This window comes from Talpa occidentalis, unplaced genomic scaffold, assembly GCF_014898055.3.
Source record: "Talpa occidentalis isolate TD23 unplaced genomic scaffold, MPIMG_talOcc4v2.1 talOcc4.7, whole genome shotgun sequence".
Lineage (NCBI taxonomy): Eukaryota > Metazoa > Chordata > Mammalia > Eulipotyphla > Talpidae > Talpa > Talpa occidentalis.
The window spans coordinates 33,141,165-33,150,082 of record NW_023605083.1 but is presented as its reverse complement, the minus strand read 5'-3'; positions in this window follow the sequence as shown (position 1 = coordinate 33,150,082).

Sequence of the window (8,918 nt, the reverse complement as noted above, 5' to 3'; positions counted from 1 at the left end):
TCCTTTTCCTGATTCCACAGACACATTTGCAGGTCTGTCAGAATAGTTTCCCCATTGTAGGTGGGATTCATTGATAGATTTTAGTCTCTCTCTCTCTCTCTCTCTCTCTCAACTGCCTGGTTCAAAATCGTCTCCTCAGTGCTGAGAAGGGAAACTGGTTCTTGGTGACTGCTCAAAATAATTTGTCTTTTCTCAATCAGAAACCTTTTTGTTTTCACTGCCCTAGTTGATTTTTTTGTGATAAAATATGCAGAATATAAATGTTGCCATCTGAACCATTTCTTTTATGTGTACAGTTTAGTATCACAAGTACATTCACATTGTGCAGTCATCACCACCATCGAGCTCTAGAAATTATTCTTCCCAACTGGAAACCTATACCCATTAGATAATATCTTGCCATTTCCTCTCCTCCCAGTCTCTGGCAACTACCATTCTTCTTTCTATTTCTGTAAATTTGACTATTCAAGGTGATTCATACTAGTGGGACTACATAATATTAATACTTGTCTATTTATGACTGGCTCATTTACTAATGTCTCAAGTTTCATTCATGTTGTGGCATGTGTCAGAATTTCCTTCCTTTTTAAGGATGAATTATATTCCATTGTATGTATCTGACACATTTAGGCTATTGTAATAATGCTCCTCTGAGCCTGGGAGTCCAAATGACTGCTCTCACTCCTTTTAGGAACATCCCTAAAAGTGGAATTGTTCAAAAAAGTTTTTAAAGCATGGCTCCACTCGGCTGAGATAGCAGTGAGATATCAAAGGATCATAACTGTAGGAGTTAAGAGTTCAAGTGGAGTTGGAGGACAACCTACCACGGATTTAGCTACTGAATCAAAATCTTTCTGGGAGCTGAACGAGAAATCTGTATTTTTAATAAGTGTTCTGAGTGATTTAGATGACCAGTTAGGATTGGGAATCACAAACTCTAATTTTTAAGGTTGCTTCCTTCTCTACAATTGGATACAGCTCTGGACCTCTCCTACCCATGAGGTATCTATGAAATCCTTGGAGGTTTCCTTGCAGTACAATCGTAAATCAAATTGTGGCTACTAATTGAATACTTTTGTCCATGAGAAGTCCCAAAACTATACCTCAAATATTTTGCTGCATCATTATTTCTACACTGCAATTTTGTTGGCGATATGATCAGAATACCACCCATATCTGTTATAATATTAGCTATCATTTTTCATGTCAAAGAGAGTTCTGGTACTCTTCTGGAAATATTGCATTTAATTTCCCCCAAATCTTGCTAGGCATATACTCACCTTCCATTTTATAAACAAGGACACTAACGCATCAAGGATTTAAGCAGCTTGACTGAAATCACATAGTAATAGGCACCTCTGTGGGTATGTATGAAAGACATATCAGAAATTAGGGTCTAAAGGAAATCCAATCCACTGCCTCACTTTCCAGATTCATATATTGACACTGCTCTCAGCAGGACTGTTGAGACTCATTCCCTTGAAATTCTCCCAGTTTCCTCCCAGTTATGTAGGCTGTGAGTTTCTTCCAGCTATGACTTTCATCAAATACCTGCGGATTCCATTGTGCTTAGGATGGAACTAGACACATAATAAAGGGTGACTGAGTAGAAGGAGCCGTGCAGAGGAGAGGAAAAAACATCTAACTTGCAGAGTGATCCCCTTCAAACTGTAATTAGTGTCAATGAATGCAAGGGGAAGAGTTGTTCCTATTAGTCTATGTTGTAGGAAACATAGAAACAAACACTTGGAGTGCAAAAGAATTGAGTTTTAATTTTATTTCACTGTTTTGTGTGTGGGGGGGTTGCATAGAAGAACTGGAGTGTTGGCCAGAGGTGCAGGGGTGTGAGACGATTCACCAGAGACAGAGTGGGGAACAGAACAGGCAGATTGACTGAAATGCAATGCTGAGGGGAGCAGCTGGTGAGACAGGAAAGGTCTGCTGTGCCATGTTGGTTCGCTCCCATCCTGGGGAATAGAACTCAGGCGATAGTGGTGATAGTGTTAAGACTTAACCCCTAGGTCACCAGGGAGGCCCTCTATTTCACTGTTTACTACTGTAGAAGATCAGAATATGCTTCCCCAAATGTACCACTTTGGTGAGTTGAAGACAATTGAAAATTAACCTGTGCAGGGCATGTGAAAGCAGGGCATACATTTTCCTTTGTGAAAGTGTCTTCATGACCACCCACCCTCCCACCCTGTCACCCCCCACACACACAGGGAAGAGAAGAGTCCTCTTTTTACCAGTGATGGAAAACTACACCAAGATGAGTCTGTAGAAGCAGACCTTTAATAAAATAACACTTATTTTCCATGATTTCACCCATAGATTTGTTAGTTGTTTCTTACAATTTAGATTCCCTTATGGTCCAAACCTACTTTCTTGTGTTAATATATAAGCCCTATAGTCTATTTCTTTGAGTTTTAATTCTTTTCTGTGCATTCCTACACATGTAAATATTAATAAAAATTGTGTGCCTTTTTACACGTTAATCTATCTTTGTTAGTTTAATTTGTACATACCTGTGCTATTACATAAGCAGATGAAGGAAAAATTTTTCTTTTCTGACACTGCTTTGAGATCTTGGGCTAATGATTAAACTCTCAGCCTCAGGTTCTTCCTCTGTAAAATGGAGAGACTAATATGTACTTCAAAGATTTACTAGAAATAAAAAGTAAAAAGACCTTTTACAGAGCCTGACACACATTGGGCCCAACAAATTTTAGATCTCCTTTCCAGGAGGAAGCACAGCAACCTCAAGGAGAAGTCTGGCTCGCCATTCCCAAAGGGGATGCTTAGCCTATGTAACAGGGCAACTGGAGATTGAAGTTAAGTTCAAGTTTTTGGCGCAGATAATGTGTTTGTTTATATCAAATTGAGAAGAGTCCACTTGCATATAATAGTATTACAATAGCCAAATGGTGTAAGCCACTCAAGTGTCTCTCAACAGATGGCTGGATAAATAAAATGTGCTATGCACATACAATGGGATGGAAACAGATTTTTAAAGTAAGGGAATTCTGACACATGCTACAGCATGGATGAACTTTCAGGACATTATGCAAAATGAAACAACCCAGTCACTAAAGAAAAATACAGTGCAGATTTCACTATGAGATACCTAGAGTAGTCAAGTTTGCAGACAGAACATAAAATGGTAGTTACCAGAGCCTGGAAGGACAGGAAATGTGAAGTTGTTTAATGAACATAGAATTTCAGTTTTATAAAGTGAAAAAATTCTGGACATTGGTTAAATTACTCAAATTACTGAATTATGTACTTCCAAAAGGTAAAATTTATGTTATATGTATTTTACCACAATTAAATTTTTTTTTTAAAACATCAAAAGGAGAGTTCACAAGCAATGAATATTCTTTTATGCAGCTTCAAGTAAAGCTACCTCTTTGTGAGTTCAACCTGAGAACTTGAAATAATTTCTTTGGAGGCAGAACTCCATCTGAGCTGCAACAGGTGAGAAATAGCTCCATAATTTTCAGATTAGCAAACTTTCTCTGCTAATGTCTCACTAATTATCATGTAGACTTAGCATTGAACCATAATTATTATCAGTTAATTAGACCTTAAAATGTATCTTTGATAACACCTCTGGCATTTAATTATGTAACTGGTAACTTATGAATGTTATTAGGGGAATATATGACTACAGTAAAGTGTAATTAGATCTCAGTTTTGTTTCTTGATATATTGATTGTGATAGTAGTTTTGTAGTTTTTAGAGCTTATATGGAAATGGTCACATTAAATTGATAGTCTAGAAAACAAATGCACACTTTAACAAATATATAAAAAGCATATTAAAATGAGAGGTTGGGATAAGGACCATTACTGATGCTATTTAACAAAAGTTTATAATAAATAAGTTGCTTGTTCTCAAGTCACTTTTTGCCTTAAAACAAATATGTAATAAAAAATTCATTGAATTTTTTGGAAAACAAAAAAGAACTATCAAACTGTTTCCAATATTATAAAAGTAACAAATATGTTCCCTCAAAAGTTCTGTGCACATCGATGCATATTTTATATATCTCATTGTACCCTTAGGAAATGCACAGGGAGTCTTTCTGTAAAATGAAGATTTCCTTTTTTAGAATCACAAGGTTCATTTCTTCTTTTTGTAGAATTACTCATCAACTAGAAATCATGGATTTTAAATTCTTGGAAGCCAAGTATTATCCATTTTATGTCTTAAAATCATTTATAATTCCTAACATAGTAGTTCATACATAGTAGGGTTATTTTAACTTTATTGAGGTATTGACAAAATTATAAGATACTTAGAGTGTATATAGTAATGATTTGATACATGTATACATTTGAAAGGATTGCTCCCATTTAGTTAATTCCATCCATCACCTCATACATTTATTTTGTGAGAACATTTAAGTGCTACTCTTTTAGCAATTTAATATTATTCATTAGTGTTATTGTTATCACCATCTTATACCTCAGACCTTCATATTATATTCATCTTATGGGTTCAAATTGGTACCTCTCCCTATTTCTTTCACCACCATTCTCCAGCCCCAGACAAACACTTTTATATTCTCTCACTCTCTAAGTTTGACTTTTTATTTAGATTCCACATATAAATTATAATATGCAGTATTTATCTTCCTCTGTCTGTCTTATTTCACTTAGTATACTGTCTTCCAGGTCTAACCGTCTTGTTTCAAAAGTACAATTTCCTTCTTTCTCATGACTGTAATATATACATACACCCAACAGATGCACAACCACATATACCTCACATCTTTATTCATTCATTTATTAATGGACATTTAGATGGGTTCCATTTCTTGGTTATTGTGAATAATGCCACAATGAACCTGAGTGCAGATACCTCTTTGATATTCTATATTCATTTCCTTTGGATATAGTATGATTGCTGGCTCATATGGTATGAATATTCATTGCCTGTTGAGTGAGAGAGCTTGGAGGAAATTAAAGAAACTGCTTTATGTGCTTTCTCTACAAAACAGAGACAGTGAAACATGCCTTAGGAAAACAATTTAAGATTCTGATGTGGATAGTCTATCAGAGCGTAGTAAATCGGTGGACATTTGGTCACAGAGGATACTGCTGTTTACCTAAGAAACTACAGTGCAAAAATAGATAAGGAAACTGTGGCAGTCAGGTCAGGTGTGAAAATAATCTACATGAAACTAATTCAAATTTGAAATTTATGCAACTAACCTAACACAAATAGATTGATTTAGGTAGTTTGAATTACATGTCCTGATTTATAACAAAAATATAACAAATTAGCTGGAATGTGGGATACTATATGAAATGAAACATACTCAAAGAAGCTCATCGTCAAAACCACAAAGGATGAAAGAAATCATAGCTTAAAATCACTGCAGTCATTAACTCAAAGTTTTGATAAAAAACAATTCTCATTTTTCAATTCAAATTAAGAGGACATTTTTTAAAGAAATTTTGATAACTTAAACTTACTGTTCACAGAATAGAACTGCTCTGGTGTCTCCATTGGTAATGTACAATTGAAGAAACAGTGAGAAAATACTATTCCTTTTTTTTTAAAACATGAACTTGTATCACTTTTTTAAAATAAATTATTTATTTATGCATACAAGAACTGGGGTACAGGCCTGAGATGCAGGAGGGTGAGAGGATTCACCAGAGACAGAGCGGGGAACTGAACAGTCAGACAACCAAAAGCACTGCTGAGGGGAGCAGTGGGCAAGATAGGAGAGGTCTGCTGTGCCATGTGGGTTGCTCTCTGGCCGGCTGGTGATCAAACTCATGCTGCAGAGGCTGAGGACTGCTTCATAGTATGGTGCTTCACCCCTTGTGCCACCAGGGCCTGGCCTTGAACTTGTATCATTTTTGATTTGAGTATATGTGTAAATGTTCCACAAACTGAGAGAGAAAACCTAGGTGTATGGTCTTGGGCAACTTGTTTAACATCTGTGAGAGGTGAACATCCTTACCTGTAAAATGGAACAATGAGTTGCTGTTTGTTAGGTTAAGGGAAAATATTTGTAAAGCATATGACTTTTAACTGGTGCTTAGTAATCTTCCTCTTAAGATTGTGAGGAGTTGAGAGGCAAATTGCAATCCACTGAAAAGGCAAACCAATCAGTTAACCAATGAAGAACACAAAAATGGAAGTAAAATCAGATTGTGTTCACCCAAAGCAGCTTCAGTGCATTTTGTTTGAGAGCAAATAGAGAGATGTCAGGACAAGTACCCAGAAACCGGTGGAGGATCTCTCAGTAATGAGATGATATTTGTGAAACACTGCACAGTGCTTGGCACAACATAAATTAATAAACACAGATAAAAGGCTCTTTCCAGAGCAAACACATACTTCTGTAGATGAAATCAGTGCAGCTCAGGGGTGGTGACCTGGCTAAGCTGCTTCACCAATTGAAAACAGACCTTTTGTCTCTTGATTACTAATTTAAAGTTGTTTGATTGATTAATTGATTGAAGAAGCATTGCTTTATCATCTATATGTTTCGGTTCTGCATCATTAAAAATCACCAGTAGCATTAAGTTCACTACTAAAAGCAGATTTCCTCTTCCATCATCCCTCTGAAGTTATTATTTAAGAATCATTGCAGCACACTCACTAATTTATACATTTATTAAAAATATATATAATATATAAATATATATTAATAAAATATATGAGTATAAAATAAGTCACACTTCTGTAGGTTTGTTGTATTCACAATGCAGTATCTAGGAAACCTGAGTAATAAAGAAAGAAACCTACTTTAAATGGTGCTTAAGAGTTTATTAAGCCATAGACCGCCCTGGTGGCCTAGGGATTAAGTGGCTGCCCGCCACAGCTGCCCACTGTGACAGCCTGAGTTCTATCCCTGGCCAGGGAGCTAACCCACATATGGCACAGCAGGCCTCTCCTGTCTCACTGGCTGCTCCCCTTAGCAGTGTATTTCAGTAAATCTGCCTGCTTTGTTCCTCATTCTGTCTCTGGTGAATCCTCTCACTGCCTATACCACAATTCTTCTATGCTAAATAAATAACAATCTTACAATAAAGGAATAATTCTTTTTTAAAAAAAGAGTTTATTAAGGCAGAAATAACAGAATTATTGTAGATCATATTACCACCTTTCTCCTCTTATGAAGCCTGGCTGCCTCCCCCTGGTGCTGGTGGTATGTAATTACATTTCTTGGAAATTTTGCCCTATGCGTGAGTTTGAGTCATATGTTGATAGAAATTAAATAGGAAGCCCTTGAGACCAAATACCGGTGCACATAATCTGGACGGGGGATGTGAAGTTACAATGCTGACACTACCTCAGCATACCAATGGGGTGCAGAATGACTTCACCTTTTAATAGAAAGTAATCCATTTCTGAGAAACCATCGCAGGCAATTTGGAACAATTGAACTTCGTCTTTAACCTTTTGCTATGATTTATGTGATTAGGCCACTGGAGGAAGTGGTTTTCAACAGCATGATTAAAGCACTTTGAGGAAATTATTTCTGTCTTCAAGCACCTCGTGTACATTTTGTTTTCAAGTGTTTGTCCTTTCTCATTAAAAGGAGAGGCAGGAAATGGAGAAATATTGACTTTTAAGCATTGTCTTGGACAGAAAAGAATAGCGCAAAGCCAGGGTGCTGGTTTGTCACAGGCCTGTTGGAGAAACCCCAGGACTAGAAGGGCTCCCCCCAGACTTGAGGATTTCATCCTTCTACTAGGAACTTTTACTAAATGTAGGAAATATATCAAGTTTTAAATTTTACTAAGCAAGGAATTATTAAATAAACAAGCAAACAATGAATGACTATTACTAAGAACCAATTTTCCAAAATAAGAGGACATTTTATTACCAGAAAAATCATATAATTTTACAATAACAGATACTTTTATCCAAGGGAGTAGAGTTGTTACATTAGTCTTTGGCTTTCTCATCTTGCCAGAAAGTGAAATTGAATCGAAGACATAGAGGTTTAGAATTCCCTATTGAATGACCTACTCAAATGCACTTCAGACTAATATTCTATCCTGGCTCTGTACTTACTACTGTGCCTCAAGTTATATCCAGAGGTTCACAGAGAGTTTTGAAAATCAGTGAAATGTATAGGCAATATATATTGCTCCACATATTTGGAAGCAGGAAGAAATGTTACAAGAATTTAGCTAAAAGCAGTGAAATTTGCAAATTCCAAGATTTTGAGTAATCATGCTGAACTCTGCTTGCTCTTTGCCATTTTCTTTTGAGAAATAGGATCTTGTGCCATTGCCCCACAGTTCTTTACATCGCAACAAAAAAGAAAGCGGATGTGTTCTTTCTGGAGAGAGTAGGTTGTGGGTGACCTATCTGAGTTCACCAGCTCACTGAACAGTGATTAACATTTAAAATGTATGCAAACTAGACTCCTAATTAAAGTCCAATAATGTAAGACTTTCACTGAACCTATTCACTGCCTTTGGAAATAATCACAGATGCTGGCTGCTTATCATGAAAAAGCTATTATGGTAAATGACCAACTCCCCCACCTTCTCCTTTCCATCAACTGCAAAAGTGATTCTCCATTGCAGGGATTTGCAAATGGTGCATGTTGCAGAGGCAAATGTCTCCTGGTAGCTGTAATTGTTATGCAAATTATCTTACTTACAGGAAGAATACAATTTACAGAGCTCCTATCATGTGAATTTGTAAGCGTGTACCAAATTTGTTGATGGTAGACACTGATGTTGATTTGCGGGCTCATTGAGAAGTCTTGATGGTGATTTGAACATGACAATAATGAAGGATGAATGACCACAACTCCCTTTCTTTATTCTTCCTCCCTTGCTTTGCTTTTTCTTTGTGGGAGAGTGGATTGAAATAGAGGGAGTCAGAAAAGTGATGAAATCCAGAAGAAGTCAAAAATATTCACGAACCAGACATTA